Raw genomic sequence first — 27,014 nt, forward strand, 5'->3', positions numbered from 1 at the left:
TCCTTATTCAGGAAGGACGTTCTTCTTGTGATACCATATATGAACCCCTGAAGAAGTCATTTTGACAAAACACGTTGGATCAAATCAGCTACGGTTTCTTGTTCAGTCTGTCATCACACCCTTTGAGCTCACACCTGCAAAGGTGAGGGTGATTTTTCCATCTATTGAAACTGACAAAGAATCTTCTGGCTGTATCTCAATGTTTTATATTGTTCATGCGAACAAGCAAAATTTGATTATGTATTTGTATGTCTTTGGTATCATGTCTAATTAGGCCTTTGGCCATCTTTTTTTGGGTGTACCTTTGGTGTGAGGGTATACAGATGGGTCCACGGTTATCTTGACTAGTTTTCTGCACCTAGGCATAACATGATTTATTAGCATAAACCCTTCATCTATTGTTCTCAGCTGCAATACACAATACAGAGAACAATACAGCAGGGGATTAAGTCATTACAGCAGGGGATTAAGTCCGACTGGCTAGTCTAAATTAATCCTATTAAAGGTAGAGATAAACGTGGACCTATCTGTATTTTAGAGATGAGCGCCTGAAATTTTTCGGGTTTTGTGTTTTGGTTTTGGGTTCGGTTCCGCGGCCGTGTTTTGGGTTCGAACGCGTTTTGGCAAAACCTCACCGAATTTTTTTTGTCGGATTCGGGTGTGTTTTGGATTCGGGTGTTTTTTTCAAAAAACACTAAAAAACAGCTTAAATCATAGAATTTGGGGGTCATTTTGATCCCAAAGTATTATTAACCTCAAAAACCATAATTTACACTCATTTTCAGTCTATTCTGAATACCTCACACCTCACAATATTATTTTTAGTCCTAAAATTTGCACCGAGGTCGCTGTGTGAGTAAGATAAGCGACCCTAGTGGCCGACACAAACACCGGGCCCATCTAGGAGTGGCACTGCAGTGTCACGCAGGATGTCCCTTCCAAAAAACCCTCCCCAAACAGCACATGACGCAAAGAAAAAAAGAGGCGCAATGAGGTAGCTGTGTGAGTAAGATTAGCGACCCTAGTGGCCGACACAAACACCGGGCCCATCTAGGAGTGGCACTGCAGTGTCACGCAGGATGGCCCTTCCAAAAAACCCTCCCCAAACAGCACATGACGCAAAGAAAAAAAGAGGCGCAATGAGGTAGCTGTGTGAGTAAGATTAGTGACCCTAGTGGCCGACACAAACACCGGGCCCATCTAGGAGTGGCACTGCAGTGTCACGCAGGATGTCCCTTCCAAAAAACCCTCCCCAAACAGCACATGACGCAAAGAAAAAAAGAGGCGCAATGAGGTAGCTGTGTGAGTAAGATTAGCGACCCTAGTGGCCGACACAAACACCGGGCCCATCTAGGAGTGGCACTGCAGTGTCACGCAGGATGTCCCTTCCAAAAAACCCTCCCCAAACAGCACATGACGCAAAGAAAAAAAGAGGCGCAATGAGGTAGCTGACTGTGTGAGTAAGATTAGCGACCCTAGTGGCCGACACAAACACCGGGCCCATCTAGGAGTGGCACTGCAGTGTCACGCAGGATGTCCCTTCCAAAAAACCCTCCCCAATCAGCACATGATGCAAAGAAAAAGAAAAGAAAAAAGAGGTGCAAGATGGAATTGTCCTTGGGCCCTCCCACCCACCCTTATGTTGTATAAACAAAACAGGACATGCACACTTTAACCAACCCATCATTTCAGTGACAGGGTCTGCCACACGACTGTGACTGATATGACGGGTTGGTTTGGACCCCCCCAAAAAAAGAAGCAATTGATCTCTCCTTGCACAAACTGGCTCTACAGAGGCAAGATGTCCACCTCATCTTCACCCTCCGATATATCACCGTGTACATCCCCCTCCTCACAGATTATCAATTCGTCCCCACTGGAATCCACCATCTCAGCTCCCTGTGTACTTTGTGGAGGCAATTGCTGCTGGTCAATGTCTCCGCGGAGGAATTGATTATAATTCATTTTAATGAACATCATCTTCTCCACATTTTCTGGATGTAACCTCGTACGCCGATTGCTGACAAGGTGAGCGGCGGCACTAAACACTCTTTCGGAGTACACACTTGTGGGAGGGCAACTTAGGTAGAATAAAGCCAGTTTGTGCAAGGGCCTCCAAATTGCCTCTTTTTCCTGCCAGTATAAGTACGGACTGTGTGACGTGCCTACTTGGATGCGGTCACTCATATAATCCTCCACCATTCTATCAATGTTGAGAGAATCATATGCAGTGACAGTAGACGACATGTCCGTAATCGTTGTCAGGTCCTTCAGTCCGGACCAGATGTCAGCATCAGCAGTCGCTCCAGACTGCCCTGCATCACCGCCAGCGGGTGGGCTCGGAATTCTGAGCCTTTTCCTCGCACCCCCAGTTGCGGGAGAATGTGAAGGAGGAGATGTTGACAGGTCGCGTTCCGCTTGACTTGACAATTTTGTCACCAGCAGGTCTTTCAACCCCAGCAGACCTGTGTCTGCCGGAAAGAGAGATCCAAGGTAGGCTTTAAATCTAGGATCGAGCACGGTGGCCAAAATGTAGTGCTCTGATTTCAACAGATTGACCACCCGTGAATCCTTGTTAAGCGAATTAAGGGCTGCATCCACAAGTCCCACATGCCTAGCGGAATCGCTCCCTTTTAGCTCCTTCTTCAATGCCTCCAGCTTCTTCTGCAAAAGCCTGATGAGGGGAATGACCTGACTCAGGCTGGCAGTGTCTGAACTGACTTCACGTGTGGCAAGTTCAAAGGGCATCAGAACCTTGCACAACGTTGAAATCATTCTCCACTGCACTTGAGACAGGTGCATTCCACCTACTATATCGTGCTCAATTGTATAGGCTTGAATGGCCTTTTGCTGCTCCTCCAACCTCTGAAGCATATAGAGGGTTGAATTCCACCTCGTTACCACTTCTTGCTTCAGATGATGGCAGGGCAGGTTCAGTAGTTTTTGGTGGTGCTCCAGTCTTCTGTACGTGGTGCCTGTACGCCGAAAGTGTCCCGCAATTTTTCTGGCCACCGACAGCATCTCTTGCACGCCCCTGTCGTTTTTTAAAAAATTCTGCACCACCAAATTCAAGGTATGTGCAAAACATGGGACGTGCTGGAATTTGCCCATATTTAATGCACACACAATATTGCTGGCGTTGTCCGATGCCACAAATCCACAGGAGAGTCCAATTGGGGTAAGCCATTCCGCGATGATCTTCCTCAGTTGCCGTAAGAGGTTTTCAGCTGTGTGCGTATTCTGGAAACCGGTGATACAAAGCGTAGCCTGCCTAGGAAAGAGTTGGCGTTTGCGAGATGCTGCTACTGGTGCCGCCGCTGCTGTTCTTGCGGCGGGAGTCCATACATCTACCCAGTGGGCTGTCACAGTCATATAGTCCTGACCCTGCCCTGCTCCACTTGTCCACATGTCCGTGGTTAAGTGGACATTGGGTACAGCTGCATTTTTTAGGACACTGGTGACTCTTTTTCTGAGGTCTGTGTACATTTTCGGTATCGCCTGCCTAGAGAAATGGAACCTAGATGGTATTTGGTACCGGGGACACAGTACCTCCAACAAGTCTCTAGTTGGCTCTGCAGTAATGATGGATACCGGAACCACGTTTCTCACCACCCAGGATGCCAAGGCCTCAGTTATCCGCTTTGCAGTAGGATGACTGCTGTGATATTTCATCTTCCTCGCAAAGGACTGTGGAACAGTCAATTGCTTACTGGAAGTAGTACAAGTGGGCTTACGACTTCCCCTCTGGGATGACCATCGACTCCCAGCGGCAACAACAGCAGCGCCAGCAGCAGTAGGCGTTACACGCAAGGATGCATCGGAGGAATCCCAGGCAGGAGAGGACTCGTCAGAATTGCCAGTGACATGGCCTGCAGGACTATTGGCATTCCTGGGGAAGGAGGAAATTGACACTGAGGGAGTTGGTGGGGTGGTTTGCGTGAGCTTGGTTACAAGAGGAAGGGATTTACTGGTCAGTGGACTGCTTCCGCTGTCACCCAAAGTTTTTGAACTTGTCACTGACTTATTATGAATGCGCTGCAGGTGACGTATAAGGGAGGATGTTCCGAGGTGGTTAACGTCCTTACCCCTACTTATTACAGCTTGACAAAGGGAACACACGGCTTGACACCTGTTGTCCGCATTTCTGGTGAAATACCTCCACACCGAAGAGCTGATTTTTTTGGTATTTTCACCTGGCATGTCAACGGCCATATTCCTCCCACGGACAACAGGTGTCTCCCCGGGTGCCTGACTTAAACAAACCACCTCACCATCAGAATCCTCCTGGTCAATTTCCTCCCCAGCGCCAGCAACACCCATATCCTCCTCATCCTGGTGTACTTCAACACTGACATCTTCAATCTGACTATCAGGAACTGGACTGCGGGTGCTCCTTCCAGCACTTGCAGGGGGCGTGCAAATGGTGGAAGGCGCATGCTCTTCACGTCCAGTGTTGGGAAGGTCAGGCATCGCAACCGACACAATTGGACTCTCCTTGTGGATTTGGGATTTCGAAGAATGCACAGTTCTTTGCTGTGCTGCTTTTGCCAGCTTGAGTCTTTTCATTTTTCTAGCGAGAGGCTGAGTGCTTCCATCCTCATGTGAAGCTGAACCACTAGCCATGAACATAGGCCAGGGCCTCAGCCGTTCCTTGCCACTCCGTGTGGTAAATGGCATATTGGCAAGTTTACGCTTCTCCTCCGACAATTTTATTTTAGGTTTTGGAGTCCTTTTTTTACTGATATTTGGTGTTTTGGATTTGACATGCTCTGTACTATGACATTGGGCATCGGCCTTGGCAGACGACGTTGCTGGCATTTCATCGTCTCGGCCATGACTAGTGGCAGCAGCTTCAGCACGAGGTGGAAGTGGATCTTGATCTTTCCCTAATTTTGGAACCTCAACATTTTTGTTCTCCATATTTTAATAGGCACAACTAAAAGGCACCTCAGGTAAACAATGGAGATGGATGGATTGGATACTAGTATACAATTATGGACGGGCTGCCGAGTGCCGACACAGAGGTAGCCACAGCCGTGAACTACCGCACTGTACTGTGTCTGCTGCTAATATATAGACTGGTTGATAAAGAGATAGTATACTCGTAACTAGTATGTATGTATAAAGAAAGAAAAAAAAACCACGGTTAGGTGGTATATACAATTATGGACGGGCTGCCGAGTGCCGACACAGAGGTAGCCACAGCCGTGAACTACCGCACTGTACTGTGTCTGCTGCTAATATAGACTGGTTGATAAAGAGATAGTATACTCGTAACTAGTATGTATGTATAAAGAAAGAAAAAAAAACCACGGTTAGGTGGTATATACAATTATGGACGGGCTGCCGAGTGCCGACACAGAGGTAGCCACAGCCGTGAACTACCGCACTGTACTGTGTCTGCTGCTAATATAGACTGGTTGATAAAGAGATAGTATACTCGTAACTAGTATGTATGTATAAAGAAAGAAAAAAAAACCACGGTTAGGTGGTATATACAATTATGGACGGGCTGCCGAGTGCCGACACAGAGGTAGCCACAGCCGTGAACTACCGCACTGTACTGTGTCTGCTGCTAATATATAGACTGGTTGATAAAGAGATAGTATACTCGTAACTAGTATGTATGTATAAAGAAAGAAAAAAAACCACGGTTAGGTGGTATATACAATTATGGACGGGCTGCCGAGTGCCGACACAGAGGTAGCCACAGCCGTGAACTACCGCACTGTACTGTGTCTGCTGCTAATATATAGACTGGTTGATAAAGAGATAGTATACTCGTAACTAGTATGTATGTATAAAGAAAGAAAAAAAAAACACGGTTAGGTGGTATATACAATTATGGACGGGCTGCCGAGTGCCGACACAGAGGTAGCCACAGCCGTGAACTACCGCACTGTACTGTGTCTGCTTCTAATATATAGACTGGTTGATAAAGAGATAGTATACTCGTAACTAGTATGTATGTATAAAGAAAGAAAAAAAAACCACGGTTAGGTGGTATATACAATTATGGACGGGCTGCCGAGTGCCGACACAGAGGTAGCCACAGCCGTGAACTACCGCACTGTACTGTGTCTGCTGCTAATATAGACTGGTTGATAAAGAGATAGTATACTCGTAACTAGTATGTATGTATAAAGAAAGAAAAAAAAACCACGGTTAGGTGGTATATACAATTATGGACGGGCTGCCGAGTGCCGACACAGAGGTAGCCACAGCCGTGAACTACCGCACTGTACTGTGTCTGCTGCTAATATATAGACTGGTTGATAAAGAGATAGTATACTCGTAACTAGTATGTATGTATAAAGAAAGAAAAAAAAACCACGGTTAGGTGGTATATACAATTATGGACGGGCTGCCGAGTGCCGACACAGAGGTAGCCACAGCCGTGAACTACCGCACTGTACTGTGTCTGCTGCTAATATATAGACTGGTTGATAAAGAGATAGTATACTCGTAACTAGTATGTATGTATAAAGAAAGAAAAAAAAACCACGGTTAGGTGGTATATACAATTATGGACGGGCTGCCGAGTGCCGACACAGAGGTAGCCACAGCCGTGAACTACCGCACTGTACTGTGTCTGCTGCTAATATATAGACTGGTTGATAAAGAGATAGTATACTCGTAACTAGTATGTATGTATAAAGAAAGAAAAAAAAACCACGGTTAGGTGGTATATACAATTATGGACGGGCTGCCGAGTGCCGACACAGAGGTAGCCACAGCCGTGAACTACCGCACTGTACTGTGTCTGCTGCTAATATAGACTGGTTGATAAAGAGATAGTATACTACTAATATTATATATACTGGTGGTCAGGTCACTGGTCACTAGTCACACTGGCAGTGGCACTCCTGCAGCAAAAGTGTGCACTGTTTAATTTTAATATAATATTATGTACTCCTGGCTCCTGCTATAACCTATAACTGGCACTGCAGTAGTGCTCCCCAGTCTCCCCCACAATTATAAGCTGTGTGAGCTGAGCAGTCAGACAGATATATAATATATATAGATGATGCAGCACACTGGCCTGAGCCTGAGCAGTGCACACAGATATGGTATGTGACTGACTGAGTCACTGTGTGTATCGCTTTTTTCAGGCAGAGAACGGATATATTAAATAAACTGCACTGTGTGTCTGGTGGTCACTCACTATATAATATATTATGTACTCCTGGCTCCTGCTATAACCTATAACTGGCACTGCAGTAGTGCTCCCCAGTCTCCCCCACAATTATAAGCTGTGTGAGCTGAGCAGTCAGACAGATATATATAATATTATTTATATATAGATAATAGATGATGCAGCACACTGGCCTGAGCCTGAGCAGTGCACACAGATATGGTATGTGACTGAGTCACTGTGTGCTGTGTATCGCTTTTTTCAGGCAGAGAACGGATTATAAATAAAACTGGTGGTCACTGGTCACTATCAGCAAAACTCTGCACTGTACTGAGTACTCCTAATGCTCCCCAAAATTAGTAAATCAAGTGTCTCTCTAATCTATTCTAAACGGAGAGGACGCCAGCCACGTCCTCTCCCTATCAATCTCAATGCACGTGTGAAAATGGCGGCGACGCGCGGCTCCTTATATAGAATCCGAGTCTCGCGATAGAATCCGAGCCTCGCGAGAATCCGACAGCGTCATGATGACGTTCGGGCGCGCTCGGGTTAACCGAGCAAGGCGGGAAGATCCGAGTCGCTCGGACCCGTGAAAAAAAACATGAAGTTCTGGCGGGTTCGGATTCAGAGAAACCGAACCCGCTCATCTCTACTGTATTTACAGGTGACATCATATGTAAAAACCCACAACTTGGAGGATTGTTCATAGACTACATGTGAAAATCAGAAAGTACTGAATTCAAGCACGTAACAAGGGTTTACTAAGAGCAATTGGTTTCTGTTTTGTCCAAATTGTTTTCTGGGAGTCTACTAACAGAGGCTCTCTCCAAATTGCTGCTGGTCCTTCTGTATGTGTGTGTATATATGTATATATATATATATATATATACTAAGTATATATACTTACACAGAGCACACACATTCAATTATACATACATACACAAACAAACACACATGCATACACACATGCATACATACATACATACATACATACATACATAAACACACACACACACACACACACACACACACACACACACACACACACACACACACACATAAGTTTTATATACAGTACAGTACATACTGTATATTTTATACATACCAGGGCTGGGACTGGCAGGTGAGACCAGATGGACGGCACTGTGAGTGAGGACGGAGGGAGCTGCTGTGGCTAAGAATGCACATCCAGCAGCTCTCCCCGGACATCCATAGCTGTCTGCTCTCTGCTGCTGCAGCAGCTGCAGTATGCGGCTGCGATCGCAACTTTTACTGAGATGGAGAGACTGATGTCTCAGTCTCAAAAATAAAAGAATTGTCTCATCAGGGGGGTTTCCAGGTTCTTGGAAACCCCCCTGCGTGCACCACCAGATCAGCTGGTTTTATCAAAGCTGATACTTGCTTGCTACATACAGTGTCATTAGAAACAATGTTTGTAAGTTACATTTTGAAAATCTTTATGTTTTACAGCAGGAGCTGTGCAAGCTACTCAAGGTTTGTATTACTGTTAGGTATAATATCTGATGTTGTAATGATGTAGCAATATATTTACATTTATGTATATTTAATTGACAAATTTTAATGGTAATGTATTTCCTTCTTTGTAATGCCTTCTTTTAATGGTAATGTATTTATATAAATCAGACATCTCAAATATTAGCATTAAGTAAAGGTTTATGTGCTTTCATTTATTTAAAGTCCAAAATCACTGTTTGAAAGAGACATGTCCTTTGTTCCCCACATTCAATCTGTCTCAAGATCATGTTACATGCATCTAAAAAACATATCCAAAATACGACCATACCTTACACAAGACACTGCTAAAACTCTAATCCACGCTCTCATTATCTCCCGCATTGATTATTGCAATAGTCTCCTAACTGGTCTTCCCAAAACGAAACTCTCACCACTACAATCCATTGTGAATGCAGCGGCGAGGCTAATCTTCCTCGCTAGACGTTCATCGTCTGCAGATCCGCTCTGTCAGTCCCTCCATTGGTTACCTGTACTCTACCGCATTCAATATAAAATACTTTTACTCACACACAAGGCTATTAACCAGAGCCGGCGCTAACCGCTCAGCAGCTCCTGCAAGGCAGGGAGGCGCAGGTCGGCAGAGGCGCTCTCCCCGCTCTGCTGTTGCTGCTGGCTCCTGGTTGCTGCTGCATCTGTCACACTGTATGACAGACGCATGCAACGTGAAATGCGGCTCCGGCTCCCTCCCTCCTGTTTCCACCACCTCCTCATGGCCGTGGCTAGGGAGGCATGTCACCTGGGCGCCTGATAGGAGAGGGCGCCGATCCCCCCCTAACGCTCCCCTACCTATGCAGCAGCCGCCGGCATCGAGATGAAACTGAACAAAAACTACATCTCCCAGCAGCCCTTGCTGCCGGGAGCTGTAGTTTACTTTCAGTTTCAGCTTGCAGTGATCAGCTGAACAGGATTGAGGGGGCAGAGGTAGGGGACAAATTACCCCAGCCTTTCACCACCCCCCTCTTCCCCCCACTGCCATTAATCATGGCAGTGCACTGTAAACTAAGAAGTTACCCGACGTCCGAAAAGTGGGCGGGGCTAGACGGCACTGTACTACACAGTGCCTTGCCAAGTTGCCAGCAGCATGGGAGAATGGAGGGAATGTGAGCAGCAGCATGGCCAAAACAGTGAGTGTGACTCAGGGAAGGGCACTGTATGTGTGTGTGTGACTGCTATATGTGTGTATAAATGTTTGCTTGTGTGTGACTGTATGTGAATAGGTGTGTGACTACATAGCTGTATGTGTGCTGGTATGTCACTGTATGTATATGTGTCACTATATATGTACTTACTGTATACAGGTGTGTGATTATATGTATGTATGTGAGAGAATGTATGTGTGCGTGTATGTTTTTAGGTGTGTGACAGCATGTATTTGTATAGGTGTGTGATTTCATGTATGTATCAATGTCTGAGTTATTATTGTATACCCCTTTTACACCGCCAGCTAGTAACACGGGTTATTGGACATGAGCACACATAACCCATGTTGCTGGTTGCTGTAAAAGGGCCCAGTTGGAATAATCCGGGTCGATTGACCTGGTATTCCAACTCAGGTAGCTTGCAGGGTTGAACACGGGTTCAACCCGGCAAGCTGTGCTGTGCAAACTGGGAGCCGGGTCGATGCAACCCGGCTCCTGTTCACAGTGTATGTACAGGCAGCGCTTGGAGATCATGTGATCTCCAAGTGCCGCCCCCGCTGCGTCACCAGCAATGTCACCAACCCGGCAATATGCCAAGTTGGAATCTGCGGTGGGAAAAGGGCCTGAGGCGGGTCGCACCCGGGAAGCATCCGTGTCAGGCTCCCAGGTGCGATCCACCTCAGATGATATAACAGAGGTATTATTTTATCTTTATCTGTAGCCCAAATAAATAAAAAAATACAAGTAAAAAGTGTGAAAATGCCTACAGTAGCTATCCCCTTTGCCCTTGTGGAGTTATATATATATGCACACACAACAAGTTAATGGCTTACCCCGGGTGACAAAACTCCTGGTTTCGGGCCTGCCCTCCTCCCCACTGCACTTTAGGCAGCGGCGCCAGCAGCACTCTCCCGCACAGAGCCGGTGCTCTCCAGCTCAGCACCGTGAAGCGCGGCTCCGGCTTGGTCCCTCCGGCTCCCTCCCTCCTCCCCACTGCACTTTAGGCAGCGGCGCCGGCAGCACTCTCCCGCACAGAGCCGGTGCTCTCCAGCTCAGCACCGTGAAGCGCGGCTCCGGCTTAGTCCCTCCGGCTCCCTCCCTCCTCCCCACTGCACTTTAGGCAGCGGCGCCGGCAGCACTCTCCACGGATCTGTGTGCGGTATGTACCGCACACCACCTCTATCTCCCCTCCGGTTTACTTAAGTGTAAGGTTCATTAATTGTTGCACTACTTCTGTGGGCATTCTATGTGGCACTAGTACTGTGGGCGCTTTGTGGATCACTACTGCTGTGGGCATTATGTGTGGCACGTCTACTGTGGGTGCTCTGTGTGGTACTACTGCTGTGGGCGCTCTGTGTGGCACAACTATTGTGGGTGCTCTGTGGCACGACTACTGTGAGCGTTATTTGTGGCACAACTACTGTAGGCGTTCTGTGTGGCATGACTACTGTGGGCTCTCGGTGTGGCACGACTACTGTGGGCGTTCTGTGTGGCACAACTACTGTGGGCGTTCTGTGTGGCACGACTACTGTGGGCGTTCTGTGTGGCACTACTGCTGTGGGCGTTCTGTGTGGCACGACTACTGTGGGCGTTCTGTGTGGCACTACTGCTGTGGGCGTTCTGTGTGGCACGACTACTGTGAGCATTGTGTGTTAGGCACGCTATCATTGTGGGCATTTTGTGTGGCACTACTACTGCGGGTGTTATTTGTATAAGGGACACTACTGTGGGTATTGTGTATAAGGAGCACTACTGTGTATCGTAATGTGAATTAGGTACACAACTATCGGGTGCAATATGAATCAGGCACTACGTGTGGTATAATGTGAATACGATTGTGATACTGTGTGGCGTAATTTGAATTGGGGATACTATTATGTGGCCACGCCCCTTCCAGATGAGACCACGCCCCTTTGGCGGGCACTGTCCCTTTATTCCATATGGGAGGGAGGGCGCAAATTTATTGTTTGCAGGAGGGCGCCGGACACCCTAGCACCGGCCCTGCTATTAACCATACTACACCAACGTACATCACTTCGCTTATCACAAAATATCTCCCAACCCGACCTCTTCGCTCTTCACAAGACCTGCGTCTCTCATCCACACTCATTACTCGCTCCCACTCACGACTGCAGGACTTTCATCGGGCTGCACCCACTCTGTGGAATGCCCTACCACGCACAATAAGACTCTCCTCTAGTCTCCAAACCTTCAAGCGTTCCCTCAAAACTCACCTCTTTAGGCAAGCGTATCAAATTCCTGAACCGCCCACATAACTTTCATAAACCTTCCTATCAAATTACATCCACTCTGTACAGTCCACACATATCCTCACATGTCTTCTCATTCTATGCAATAGATAGCACCTTTCCTTGTGTACATATGCCTATTTGCCTATAGATTGTAAGCTTGCGAGCAGGGCCTTCCTACCTCTATGACTGTTATCACCCAGTTTGTTATTGTTATTTCAAATTGTAAAGCGCAACGGAATTTGCTGCGCTATATAAGAAACTGTTAATAAATAAATAAATAAATAAATAAATACGCATGCGCAGAAGTGACTTTTTTTGCCACATTGCTGCACAGTGAACGAATGCAGCTAGCGATTAACTCGGAATGACCACCAATGTCTCAAACTACAAGTTAGGCACTTGTTATAATCAGGACTATTTGGGTGTGGATCATAGGGTCGACAGTAACTAGGTCGACAACCATGAGGTTGACCACTATTGGTCAACAGTGACTAGGTCGACACCTGAAATAGGGCGACACAATCATTAGGTCAACATGGAAAAAAGGTCAACATGAGTTTTTTAAATTTTTATGGTGTAATTTTCTTCGTTAATTGACCAGGAACCCCAATTAGTGTACCGTGTCCCCTCGCTTTGCTCGCCATGCGAGGGCAATGTGCCTCACTCCGCTACCGTTGAGCTTGGCACAGATTACTATTCCCAATCATAGTCCTCGTGGATCATTAAGTATGAAAAAGTTCAAAAAATTATAAAAAAAAACCCCTTATGTCAACCTTTTTTCATGTCAAAATTGTCCCTGTCGACCTAAAGAGCAATTCAACCTAATGTATGTCGACCAATAGTGGTCAACCTAATGAGTGTCAACCTAAAGACTGATCCCGGATTATTCCTATGGTTAACTGCTAGCTCTGGAAAGGTATTTTTCTTTTTTCTTTTTCTTTTATTTTATTAGGAATAAAGAATCACTTCTAAATATATATAAAGGCCAGGGGCATAAACCGGTGTGACCCATGCGTAGCAGCCCCCCTCCTCATTGTAAAAGGACCCCCTTTATATACCTTCTTCCCGGTGATATTTTGTAAGACAGAGAACATGTGGAGAATAGCACAGGCTTTGTCACAGTGCAAAAGTCTTTGCTTTCACTGCATGTCTTTCCAAGGATATCACTGGAAGGATGGTGCTATGGCACCCTAAAAAGGGGGAGGGAGCTTATTGCCACACCACTGGTGATCCTGTTCTGGGTGCAGAGTGTGGGGATCCCTGGATCCAGGGACCTGTGTACTACAAACTCTGCACGCTTTATAAATATGCCTATGTTAAAAACCTTACAAATAAGAACTTTATAAAAATGAGTGAATACCAACTAATTTACCCAACTTTTCTCTAATGCTCTATGAAATCCTAGTCCTATCCATTGGGTGGATAAAATAAATGCAATTGTATCCAAATTTAGTGCAGCACAATTATATAGGCAATAGGGAATAACATATTGGTAACAACTAATCAATCAAAATTAATTTTTAATTAAACAAATTACTTTACCACCAGATCTACAACACTCTCCTGCCCCCTCCACAAGGTTAATCTTATCATGGTGTGTCTTTGTTATATCAGTAAGTCTCTTCATGGAAAAAAAGAAAATGACAAGACGAATGCTAAATCTAGTCAATTATGTTCTGTTTATCGAATTATTACATGTTGTTAAATTTGCCCAAGTATCCGTGTTTGTTGACTTATTGCATGTTGTTGTTAAATCTGTACAATTATCTCTGTTTATTGGATCACTGCATGTTGCAATTCATTGTAATATTTGTCTATGTCAATTACACATAAATGAACAACAAAATCCCAGTTTGAGGCATCACTAGCAATTTGTTACAAGCCAGGAATGACTGAACAAAATATTTTAATCACAGCAATATTGAGAACACCAGAACAATCTTGCTACATCAATTAGAGAAGCAATAAAGTTCTTCCAAGGGTAACATAAATATCTTAAAGCCACCATGGATTAAAATATAAATAGACTCAGGTTTTGTTTGAGATGTGTGATTTCCCTGCTAGCTTGGGAATGTCTGGGAGACTACTCACTTTGGGGAGTTCCATGGACTCTAGTGAAATAATGTGATGAGAGACATTATGACATATTTCTCTGCAAATGGAACAATCTGCCCCCAACCCTACAGTGACCACCTCCATCTCCCCTTGAAATGTTGCAAGTATTATGTATAGGTACTACATGTAGATATAGGGTTTATCCTATGCAATGCTTTGACATTAAGACCTTGAGTTACTTTAACTTCCATGTCTTATGTATAATGACTTCAACACATTTAAAATGACACTATACTTTTCCACAGGACCTGGCATTTTGGAACTCATTAAATATTTTATCAATTCGGCTTTAAGTCTTTGTGTAAGGAAAATTCACTGAGCAGCAGTAATAATTTTTTTCTCCATCTAGCTTATGTACAACTCTGTAGAAATATATATATAAACATGAATTCCATGACTTTATGTAATAAATATAATAAATAAAAAAGGTTTATGATGTTGAGTTGCCCATATCCAAAATTCCAAAATATATACATTTTTGAGCGCTACTGAAATAGTGACACTTTTGCTTTCTGATGGATCAATGTACACAGACTGTGTTTAATGCTCAAAAGTAATAAAGATATTGTATAAAATGACCTTCAGGCTATGTGTACAAGGTGTATTTGAATCATAAATACATTCTGTGCTTAGACTTGGGTTCCATCCCAAAGATATTTCATTATGGTATGCAATTATTCCAAAATACAGAAACATCTGATATCCAAAATAATGGAATATTTCCTGTGCACCACACACAGCGCAAAAATGATAGACAGTGAAGGGCTGCCCTAAGATTAATTACACCTGTATAGATGCCTCTCCCCAGACACCAGAAATACAAATGAAAGAAAAGGATAGGAGTAAAATATCACAAGGCGCCACAGATTCAGTATACAATGGTAAATGTAAACCATACGTTCCTTTTATGGCTGAATTCAGTTTCAGAAATCCTGGCTTTCCACCTCATTCATTGATCAGGTATATTCACATATATGTAAAATAGAGGGGAAAATGCCATCATGTGTAGACAACATAAAATTTAATAAACATCATGCAAGATGTAAACATACAACAAGTAAAAACAAGTATGTATTAGGACAATGGCAGCCACAGTAGATCCACAGAATAATTACCAGATGGTCTGAGAACCCAGAAAAAGTTCTCAAACAAGCTCTTAAATCACCAACGACCAACCGGATCTTGAAGCTGGGAACAGGAACCTGGTTCTTATTGAGCCGGATCAGCTGAATATGGCTGGTGTAAATAGTAAAATAGCAAAATTTCCCAACCGTGGAGAGAGTACAACTCTAATCCAAGTTGGAGGGTAACCCGCACCAAGATATGAGTAATCCAAATATTATAAGATTGGGATACCTTTTCAATAATAAGTACCACTCTGACTAATGAGTGGATATCATAGAAAAAAATATCAAGGTCATTAAAGGTGCTACCTACTGATTTGGGTTGAAGTATAGGGTCAAATCCCCAAAGAGAGGGGAAAGAAAGGAGAAATCAGTTACTAATGCGGTGCACACTACCCAATATACATATAATTTTAAAAATAAATTCTTTATTGTAAATTCATTAAAACCCCTGTAATATTCTCAAATATAGGCAAAATGCCACAATGGAAGTTTATTTATTTTGTATATAATTAGATTGATTTACTGGACTAATATTGTCCTTTATTCAGAATCAAGCGAAGTATTTAAAAAAAAATAGTAAGGAAAGTGAATAAGATTGAAAATAAAGTGAATAAAGATTAAAAACAAGGCTAGTGTGTCATGTTCATTCTGTGCTCTTGATATTGAATAGTCCTAATATATATGGACCGTTTTGCTCTCTCTATGATATGCTAAAGCTAAATGTTCACAGAGAGAGGTCTATGGGTGAGCAATTTAAGATAAAACTTTCAAGAAGATGTAATACAAGAATACAGCATGATAAAATTATAAATATCGTAAAGAATGTCAACGTTTGATATTGTATATCGTCTTCCAAATAGCTTGACATATGATGGTTGCTGTATTACAAGATGTTATCAAGTATCTCTAGTAATCCTCCCCATAGGATGTAAAATACTATGCCTGCATCGTTCTAATGCTTAAAGTAAGCACGTGTGTTTTGCTGTTATAAATAAATCACATATAATGTGAGCAAATGAAACACTAGACATGTGTCTGCTGGAATTCTTATATCCAGGTCATTCGCAACTACAATGAACACAGACTGTCAATTCTTGCTTGTGGTGTTAGTCATACGGTCTCGTGTTAATATTGATGACTGTACAATGTGACTACGGGCAGCTCACACAGTCTGACCGTTAATATGCTAAGATAGTTCTAGTGTAATAGCACGTATGGTATAGCCAGGAGTACCCTATTATATAACCATATATTAGAATGTTATTTTAATAGTCAAAGCCACCGTCCCTCAGACAGCCTGCCATAGTAGATCCTAATGACAGGATATCTCGGTGTGCTCCGCAAATCTACGAGATACAAACACTATTAGTTTGCTAGATTGCTAGGGCTGTAATAGCACATTTATAACATTGTGACAAATACTTCTGTCACTGTGTCACAGTAGAAAGTGCAGTTACACGGGATACGTATTAGTACTTAATTCTTATGGTCACTGTGGTATAATCAAAGATGCCGTGATAAATATGTATTATCGGATACCCGTGTATAATTTACGGCTGTACACGGCACCTCTGTGATAGAGTTATCAAGCTATTGCAGCCAATGCCGCATGATTCACAGTGCCATCATTAATATCTAACTTAACATATCACCGTGTATTGTGCAGCTGAACGGGCCGTTGAGCCGCTCGTCTGGTACGGTGCTAAATACTGGCTATACCTATCTGCATAGTATATCCTATATCAAACGGTACATTGCATAAATTAGTCGGACATTAACATTTGTATTTGACACACAGGACACACTAGCTAATAGCTAGTTAGCTAGTGTGTCCTGTGTGTCAAATACAAATGTTAATGTCCGACTAATTTATGCAATGTACCATTTGATATAGGATATACTATGCAGATAGGTATAGCCAGTATTTAGCACCGTACCAGACGAGCGGCTGCACAATACACGGTGATATGTTAAGTTAGATATTAATGATGGCACTGTGAATCATGCGGCATTGGCTGCAATAGCTTGATAACTCTATCACAGAGGTGCCGTGTACAGCCGTAAATTATACACGGGTATCCGATAATACATATTTATCACGGCATCTTTGATTATACCACAGTGACCATAAGAATTAAGTACTAATACGTATCCCGTGTAACTGCACTTTCTACTGTGACACAGTGACAGAAGTATTTGTCACGATGTTATAAATGTGCTATTACAGCCCTAGCAATCTAGCAAACTAATAGTGTTTGTATCTCGTAGATTTGCGGAGCACACCGAGATATCCTGTCATTAGGATCTACTATGGCAGGCTGTCTGAGGGATGGTGGCTTTGACTATTAAAATAACATTCTAATATATGGTTATATAATAGGGTACTCCTGGCTATACCATACGTGCTATTACACTAGAACTATCTTAGCATATTAACGGTCAGACGGTGTGAGCTGCCCGTAGTCACATTGTACAGTCATCAATATTAACACGAGACCGTATGACTAACACCACAAGCAAGAATTGACAGTCTGCGTTCATTGTAGTTGCGAATGACCTGGATATAAGAATTCCAGCAGACACATGTCTAGTGTTTCATTTGCTCACATTATATGTGATTTATTTATAACAGCAAAACACACGTGCTTACTGTAAGCATTAGAACGATGCAGGCATAGTATTTTACATCCTATGGGGAGGATTACTAGAGATACTTGATAACATCTTGTAATACAGCAACCATCATATGTCAAGCTATTTGGAAGACGATATACAATATCAAACGTTGACATTCTTTACGATATTTATCATTTTATCATGCTGTATTCTTGTATTACATCTTCTTGAAAGTTTTATCTTAAATTGCTCACCCATAGACCTCTCTCTGTGAACATTTAGCTTCAGCATATTATAGAGAGAGCAAAACGGTCCATATATATTAGGACTATTCAATATCAAGAGCACAGAATGAACATGATACACTAGCCTTGTTTTTAATCTTTATTCACTTTATTTTCAATCTTATTCACTTTCCTTACTATTTTTTTTTAAATACTTCGCTTGATTCTGAATAAAGGACAATATTAGTCCAGTAAATAAATCTAATTATATACAAAATAAATAAACTTCCATTGTGGCATTTTGCCTATATTTGAGAATATTACAGGGGTTTTAATGAATTTACAATAAATAATTTATTTTTAAAATTATATGTATATTGGGTAGTGTGCACCGCATTAGTAACTGATTTCTCCTTTCTTTCCCCTCTCTTTGGGGATTTGACCCTGTAAATAGTAAAATACCAACGCGTTTCAACTCCTTCCTGGAGTCTTTTTCAAGGCATAATGAACATGTCAGAATAATGTCCTGTTTAAATACACTAATAACCAATCACAACGTCCCTTTTCCGGCGGGACATCAGTCTACTGTAGTCATGACGACCGCGCATAGTAGAGCATCACTTCCGGTGCGCCCTCTGACGGTGCATCACTTTCTGTACGTCTTCCATCCGTAGTCATGACAACCGTTCACAGCAGAGCATCACTTTCGGTGCGCCCTCTAACGGCGTATCACTCCCGGCGCGTTTTCTATCCGCACATCGCTTCCGGCTGCTCGTCACTTCCGCCGCGTCCCCTGCACTTAGAGGGAGATACTAAGAGTCCCGTAATGGACTATAACCATCCCGGAAGTCCATTCCACATGGCGGAAACGTGTTGGAATACAGGAAGTCCATATAAAACACTGTAATATTTATAAATGCTGTAAAAATATAAAACAAAACCACATTTCAAAACCACATTTAAAAACAAAACAAAGAATGGTGCTATATTTCACCATTGATGATAAGAAAACATCTTTAATAAAACATCTTAGATAAAACAGGAAAGCATAACAATACAACATAACCGGAGGAAAAACCCATAAATATAGGGATAGCAAACAAGACAAACTGAAAAAAGGATAGAGGCACAACTAAATTTCTAAATGAACCACTTAAGTTCGAAGTCTTTATTGAGACCCATAGGATGAAGGGTATTACATTCATATATAAGTTGCATCTCCTTTTTAGCTAACAACGTTGCACTATCCCTCTGACGTTGATTATTTTTCACTATTTTAATTGCTGCAAACTTCACTATCCCTTTAGTAGAACATTCATGATGACATTTAAAGTGATTTGACAGTGCATGGGTGTCAAGGCCTTTTTTGATATTTCTGCAATGTTCACTAAGGCGGATTTTCAGGGATCGGGTGGTACGTCCTATATAAAAGAGGTTACATTTACACTGAATGAAATAAACCACATTCTTTGTATTACATGTGATAAAATCCAAGATCTTGACAGTATTCCTATTGATACAAATGGATTCTAATTTTTTGGATCCATCATTGGGAACCTCCCTACATCCAATACATGCTCCACAGTGATGGAAACCTTGTGTTGCAATTCTTGTTTCTCGTTTTTTTGGAGGTAGGTAACTTTTGACCAGTGTCTTTCTCAGATTGGGAGCCTTTTTGTAAATACATTTTGGATGTACAGGTAACGACGTCCCTATAAAGAAGTTTTTTGCCACCAAGTCACTCGTAGGGGATCTGGGCCAAGCGGAGATAACCAATTCGACACCATTTAAACCCAAGTCGGCCTTTTTTCCGGCCCATGTAAAGGGCAATTTCATCGAGACCTTTTGCGAGATGGTGCAGGAGGATCTCAGAAATATAAAACCAAGAGGATTCAAATGTAACCTCTCATATAAAGAGAGAACAGCACTCAAGGAATTAAGATCCAATAAGGATCTAACAATCAAACCTGACGACAAAGGTGGAGGAGTGGTGGTTATGAACAGTGAGTGGTATAGCAAAGAACTAGATTTACATATAAAGGATCAAAGCCAATATTCTAAACTCAGGACGGACCCCACAACAAAGATAGTCTCTAAGTTACAAACCTTGTTGGAGAAATATAACATCATGGGGGTACTAGAGGACAGAGAAAAGGAATTTATACTTAATTTAACTCCAACGGTCCCGACTCTCTACCTATTTTCCAAAGTCCATAAGGATGCGACACACCCTCCAGGCCGACCCATAGTGTCGGGGGTCAATTCAGCCATGGCCAATTTATCAGAATATATTGATTTTTTCCTCCAACCGTTGGTATTAAACAATCCCTCCCACCTTAAAGATACAAAGGATGCTTTATTTTTTCTGTCCAACATTGAGTGGGAGGAGGATTTTGTGTTAGTAACAGCTGATGTTAAGTCACTCTATTCTATTATAGAACATGATGCAGGGATTCTAGCAACTAAAACCTCCCTGGAGGCAAGTTCACTGAAGGTGGAGACTCAGGAATTCATCCTAGAGGGTATTAGGTTCATACTCACCAATAATTATTTCATTGTAGAGAATGATTATTATATCCAAAAGGTGGGCACAGCCATGGGCACCAGGTTCGCTCCTAGTTATGCCAATATTTTCATGGGCAAATGGGAATCGGATTTTGTTTTCAACAACAACCCATTTGGAGCGAACCTGGAGTCCTGGAGGGGTTATATCGATGACATTATGTTCACATGGAGGGGGGACATGTCATCTTTGGATTCTTTCTGTTCCTACCTAAACGACAATTCTTTAAATATAAATCTCACGTATACTATAGATAGAGAGTCAGTGAATTTCTTAGATTTAACCATCTATGTTGAAAATAATTGCCTCCATACTAAGACATTTACGAAAGAAACTGACTCTCTTAGCTATATTCATGTGGACAGTTGTGACCATTCCAACTGGTTAGATAGCTGTTACGCACACCAGTGCTAACAGGAGTATACCGGTGTATGAACAGAGAGGGAAGCGAAGCAAACGAACTCACAGACAGTATAACATAACATACACAGGGGGTGATGGAATAACTAATAAGCACAAAGTGAACAGAGAAGCCCAAAGGCTCAGAAATTGGGTGTCTCCCTAGTGTCAGGAATGCTCAGATGGAATAGAGCGGACAATGAAGCGATGTGTAGTGATTTAACATGTGGAGCACCTGAAATGATGTTGCTAAGAGCAACAGAAAAAACCCCAAAGGGTTACCAACGGGTGTGGGAATAAACTCCTTGGTCAGAGATAGAAATATAGACACAAGGAGAGTATCCACAATCCTAACCCCCACTTGCAGGGCACAGGTTCAGCTTACTGCCACTAAACTGACACCTGAACGCCCTGCACAGTGAGGGAGGATTAAGCAAGCTGGTCTGAGAGTACAGCCGCAAACATGCTGGGTTCACAGAATAGCAAAAGAACCCCAGCAGGTCAAACAACTGACTCCAGTCTTACTGCTAGGTCCGGATTGGCAGAATGAAGTACCGAATCCCAAGGCCTATTCACAGTAAGCAACAAGTAAATACAAAGTCACACAGTACTAGCTAACTCTCTGGAACTGACTAACAAAGATTCAGCAGCATTTGCCTAGCCTGAGAGGATGGTTTATATAGCAGGTGCTGTCCACGCCCCACTCAGACCTCACAGACTGTGAGCACAAAACCAGCGCCGGTTTCCCTGCCGTGCACAGAGCCTGTAACCACTACACAGTAAAAACCCGGACCGGAGTATCAGCTGCGCTCAGGTTACTTCGCTAACACTTGCCTCCCGGTTGCCATGGCGACGTGGCAGCACAGAGCAGGAGATCCTAACAGTGCCCCCCCTCTGATGAGGGGTCAAAGAACCCCTACCACTGGGTTTATCGGGGAACTGCGAGAAGAAAGAGCGTATCAGTCTGGGGGCATGAAGATCACAACTGCGCACCCATGACCGCTCCTCCGGGCCATACCCCTTCCAGTGCACCAAAAATGACAGCCGACCCCGAACCATCTTGGAGTCAAGAACCCTTTCAACCACAAACTCCCTCTGACCCCGTATCAGAAGAGGAGAAGGTCTTCCACTGGAAGAAGGATTACTAACCGCCAGTTTTAAAAGGGAACAATGAAATGTTTTATTGATACCCAATGAACGGGGCAGATCTAACTGAAATGCCACCGGATTGATAACCCTGGTGATCTTATAAGGGCCGATGAACCGGGGGCCAAGCTTATGAGAGGGCTGTCTCAACTTCAAATTCTTGGTGGACAACCAGACGAAGTCTCCTAATTTGAAGCTGCAGGGTCTTCTCCGCTTATCAAAAACCCTTTTGGTCACTAATGACACAGACATAAGGGCTTTCTTCACTTTCCTCCAAATACCCCTAAGGACCGAAACAACAGAGGAACCACCAGACGTGGAATCCAGGGGGTCAAAAGAATTGGCCTTAGGATGATGCCCATACACACAAAGGAATGGAGAGATCCCTGTAGCAGAGTGAGCCGCGTTGTTATAGGCAAACTCCGCCATGGACAGATGAGCAACCCAGTCAGTATGACACTTGGAGACATAACACCTGAGGAACTGCTCCAAGGACTGGTTCACCCTCTCAGTCTGCCCATTAGACTGTGGATGGTAGCCTGACGACAAGCTCACAGAAATCTGGAGATCAGAACAAAATGCCCTCCAGAATTTGGCCACAAACTGGGATCCACGGTCAGAGACCACATCAAGTGGCAACCCGTGGAGGCGCACAACATGCTGCATAAATAACTCAGACAGGCGTCTGGCCAATGGCAACCCAACCAGTGGAACGAAATGCGCCATCTTCGAAAACCTGTCAACGACAACCCAAATGGCTGTCATCCCCGAGGATTTTGGCAAGTCCACCACAAAATCCATGGAAATGTGGGTCCATGGCTTAGATGGAATAGAGAGTGGATGTAATGGGCCGACAGGAACCCCTCTAGGAGTTTTATTTCGGGCACAAACATCACATGCCCGAACCCACTGATCCACATCCCTAGCCACCGAGGGCCACCACACCGCCCTAGACAGCAATTCCCGAGTTCTGGCAATACCCGGATGCCCTGCCGACCTCTTGGCAAGGAATTCCAGGAACACTCGCTGTCTTAACCTAGGAGGCACAAACAAGAGACCTACCGGAAGGTCTGGAGGAGCCTGCTCCTGTGCTCTAAGGACTAATGACAAGAGGTCCTGGGTAATGCCCACTTTAATACATGATGGGGACACAATGGGCAATGGCTCCTCGGTGGTCTCTTGAACTGGAGCAAAACTCCGCGAGAATGCATCAGCCTTGATGTTTTTTGACCCAGGGCGATATGTTTTCAAAAAATTAAAGCGAGCAAAAAACAAAGCCCATCGTGCCTGCCTGGCATTGAGCCGCTTCGCTGACTCTAAATATGCCAGATTCTTATGGTCCGTGAGAATTGAGACCACAAACTTAGCCCCCTCAAGCCAGTGTCTCCACTCCCCGAGTGCACCCTTTATAGCCAACAATTCCCGGTTACCCACATCATAATTCATCTCGGCAGACGAAAATTTACGGGAAAAGTAAGCACAGGGATGAAGGCGATTATCAGACACCCCCATCTGAGAGAGCACTGCCCCAATACCTATCTCAGAGGCATCCACTTCTACCACAAAAGGACGCTCTGGATCTGGGTGTCGCAGCACCTTTGCCGAGACAAATGCCCTTTTGAGACGATCAAAGGCCGCTTTGGCCTCACAAGACCAGTGAGCAACATCCGCCCCTTTCTTAGTGAGTGCCACCAAGGGGGCCACTATAGACGAAAATCCAGCGATAAACCGTCTATAAAAATTTGCAAAGCCCAGAAAACGCTGAAGCGCCTTCAAACTAGTGGGCTGCACCCAATCCAGGACTGCCTGTACCTTTAGAACCCTCCATTTGGAAACCGTCTGAGGAGATAATATACCCTAGAAATGCGATTTGCTGGACTTCAAACTCGCACTTCTCCAGCTTCGCCCCAAGCTGGTGGTCTCTGAGTTTCTGGAGGACTAAGCGTACATGCTTCCGATGTTCCTCCAGGGAATGAGAGAAGATTAGGATGTCATCTAGATAAACAACCAAGAATCTATCCAAATATTCCCTGAGCACATCGTTCATGAATTCCTGGAAGACTGCCGGGGCATTAGAGAGCCCAAAAGGCATCACCAAATATTCATAATGCCCTAAGTGGGTATTAAAGGCAGTCTTCCATTCATCCCCCTCATTCGGATTAGATTGTAAGCACCGCGTAGGTCAATCTTAGAAAAAATGGTGGCAGTACGAAGCTGGTCAAACAAAACCGAAATGAGAGGCAGTGGGTACGAGTTTTTAATCGTGATACGGTTCAATTCCCTGAAGTCGATGCAGGGTCGCAACGAACCGTCCTTTTTACCCACGAAAAAGAACCCCGACCCAACTGGGGACTGTGAGGGTCTGATAAATCCCTTAGCCAAGTTCTCCTGAATGTACTCTGCCATAGCCTGAGTCTCAGGATGTGACAGGGAGTACAACCTGCTCTTGGGAAGCTTAGCATCTGGCAACAAATCAATGGCACAGTCATAGGGGCGATGGGGAGGTAATACCTCCGCAACTTTTTTGGAGAACACATCCGCAAAATCTGCATAACATCCTGGCAATCCTGGCAAACTTAGCTGCGAGAGCCTGACTGGAAGGCTCAAGCAACTCCTGAAACAATCACTACCCCAACTAAGAATCTCCCCAGAGACCCAGTCAAATTGAGGGTTATGGGCCCTTAACCAGGGTAACCCCAAAACCAATGGGGCAAAAGAACAGACAGTCACATAAAAAGACAATTTTTCAGAGTGTGTGGCTCCAATAAACAAAGGAATTTGGCTGGTGCAGGAGGTAATTTTACCCTGGGACAATGGTTCCCCGTTTAACCCACAGATCTCAATCTCTGATGCCAAAGGTACTGAGGGAACAGAGTGTTCCAGGGCGAATTGATGGTCCATGAAAACCCCATCGGCCCCACTGTCAACAAAGGCCTCAGTCTTGACAGTTTGACCGAGGATCTCCAAAGTCACCGGAATGAGAAAAGTCTTTTTAGGAAATTGTGACTTCTGGCCTGACAGGATATTTCCCATCACCCTCAGGCCCTGAAGTTTTCCGTTTTTTTCTGGGCATGATACTACAACATGACCTTTATTCCCACAGTACAAACACAAACCCTGCTGTCTCCTCCGCGTCTTCTCACGCGAGGAGAGGCGGGTAGCCCCAATCTGCATAGGCTCCTCGGAATATTCCTCAGAGTCTGAGGTTCCCTTGGGAAAAAAGGAAACTGCGGTCTCCCTTTCAAGCCTACGCTCTCTCAGTCGTCTATCCACCCAGATGGATAACTGCATGAGCTGATCTAAGCTATCAGGCGAGGGATATTGTACCAGTTGGTCCTTTATCTGGTCAGAAAGGCCCCTTCGGTACTGGTTTCTCAGGGCTGGGTCATTCCACTGGGTATCATGAGCCAACCTCCGAAACTCCATACTATAAACCTCAGCTGGCCGTCGCCCTTGCTTAAGAACCGTAATCTGAGCCTCGGCTGAAGCCATCTTGTCAGGGTCATCATACAAAATGCCCAGTGCCGTAAAAAAGCATCAACACTTTTGAGCGACGGACAGTCAGGCTGTAACCCATATGCCCAGACCTGTGGGTCTCCTTGTAGCAAGGAAATCACCATGCCCACCCGCTGAATCTCCGACCCAGAAGACTGGGACCTAAGCCTGAAATATAGCTTACAGCTCTCCTTGAAACAAAAGAACTGTGAGCGATCTCCAGAAAAACGATCCGGGAGATTTACTTTCGGCTCCTTAACCCCTGAACTTGCCGCTGCTGCTGCGGGAGCTCCGCTAGCGGCCTGCGGGGTGTTCATTTTAATGGACATCTCATTAAATTGTCGAGTCAGGACCTGCACCTGATCGACCACCTGTTGCAAAGTATTTTGAGGGGTATGCTCCATATTCCCACAAAATTTCAACAGGAGTAAGGCTGCTGAATATGTTACGCACACCAGTGCTAACAGGAGTATACCGGTGTATGAACAGAGAGGGAAGCGAAGCAAACAAACTCACAGACAGTATAACATAACATACACAGGGGGTGATGGAATAACTAATAAACACAAAGTGAACGGAGAAGCCCAAAGGCTCAGGAATTGGGTGTCTCCCTAGTGTCAGGAATGCTCAGATGGAATAGAGCAGACAATGAAGCAATGTGTAGTGATTTAACATGTGGAGCACCTGAAATGATGTTGCTAAGAGCAACATAAAAAACCCCAAAGGGTTTCCAACGGGTGTGGGAATAAACTCCTTGGTCAGAGATAGAAATATAGACACAAGGAGAGTATCCACAATCCTAACCCCCACTTGCAGGGTACAGGTTCAGCTTACTGCCACTAAACTGACACCTGGACGCCCTGCACAGTGAGGGAGGATTAAGCAAGCAGGTCTGAGAGTACAGCCGCAAACCTGCTGGGTTCACAGAATAGCAAAAGAACCCCAGCAGGTCAAACAACTGACTCCAGTCTTACTGCTAGGTCCGGATTGGCAGAATGAAGTACCGAATCCCAAGGCCTATTCACAGTAAGCAACAAGTAAATACAAAGTCACACAGTACTAGCTAACTCTCTGGAACTGACTAGCAAACTAAGATTCAGCAGCATTTGCCTAGCCTGAGAGGATGGTTTATATAGCAGGTGCTGTCCACGCCCCACTCAGACCTCACAGACTGTGAGCACAAAACCAGCGCTGGATTCCCTGCCGTGCACAGAGCCTGTAACCACTACACAGTAAAAACCCGGACCGGAGTATCAGCTGCGCTCAG

The sequence above is a fragment of the Pseudophryne corroboree genome, chromosome 3 (genome assembly GCF_028390025.1).
Source record: "Pseudophryne corroboree isolate aPseCor3 chromosome 3, aPseCor3.hap2, whole genome shotgun sequence".
Classification (NCBI taxonomy): domain Eukaryota; kingdom Metazoa; phylum Chordata; class Amphibia; order Anura; family Myobatrachidae; genus Pseudophryne; species Pseudophryne corroboree.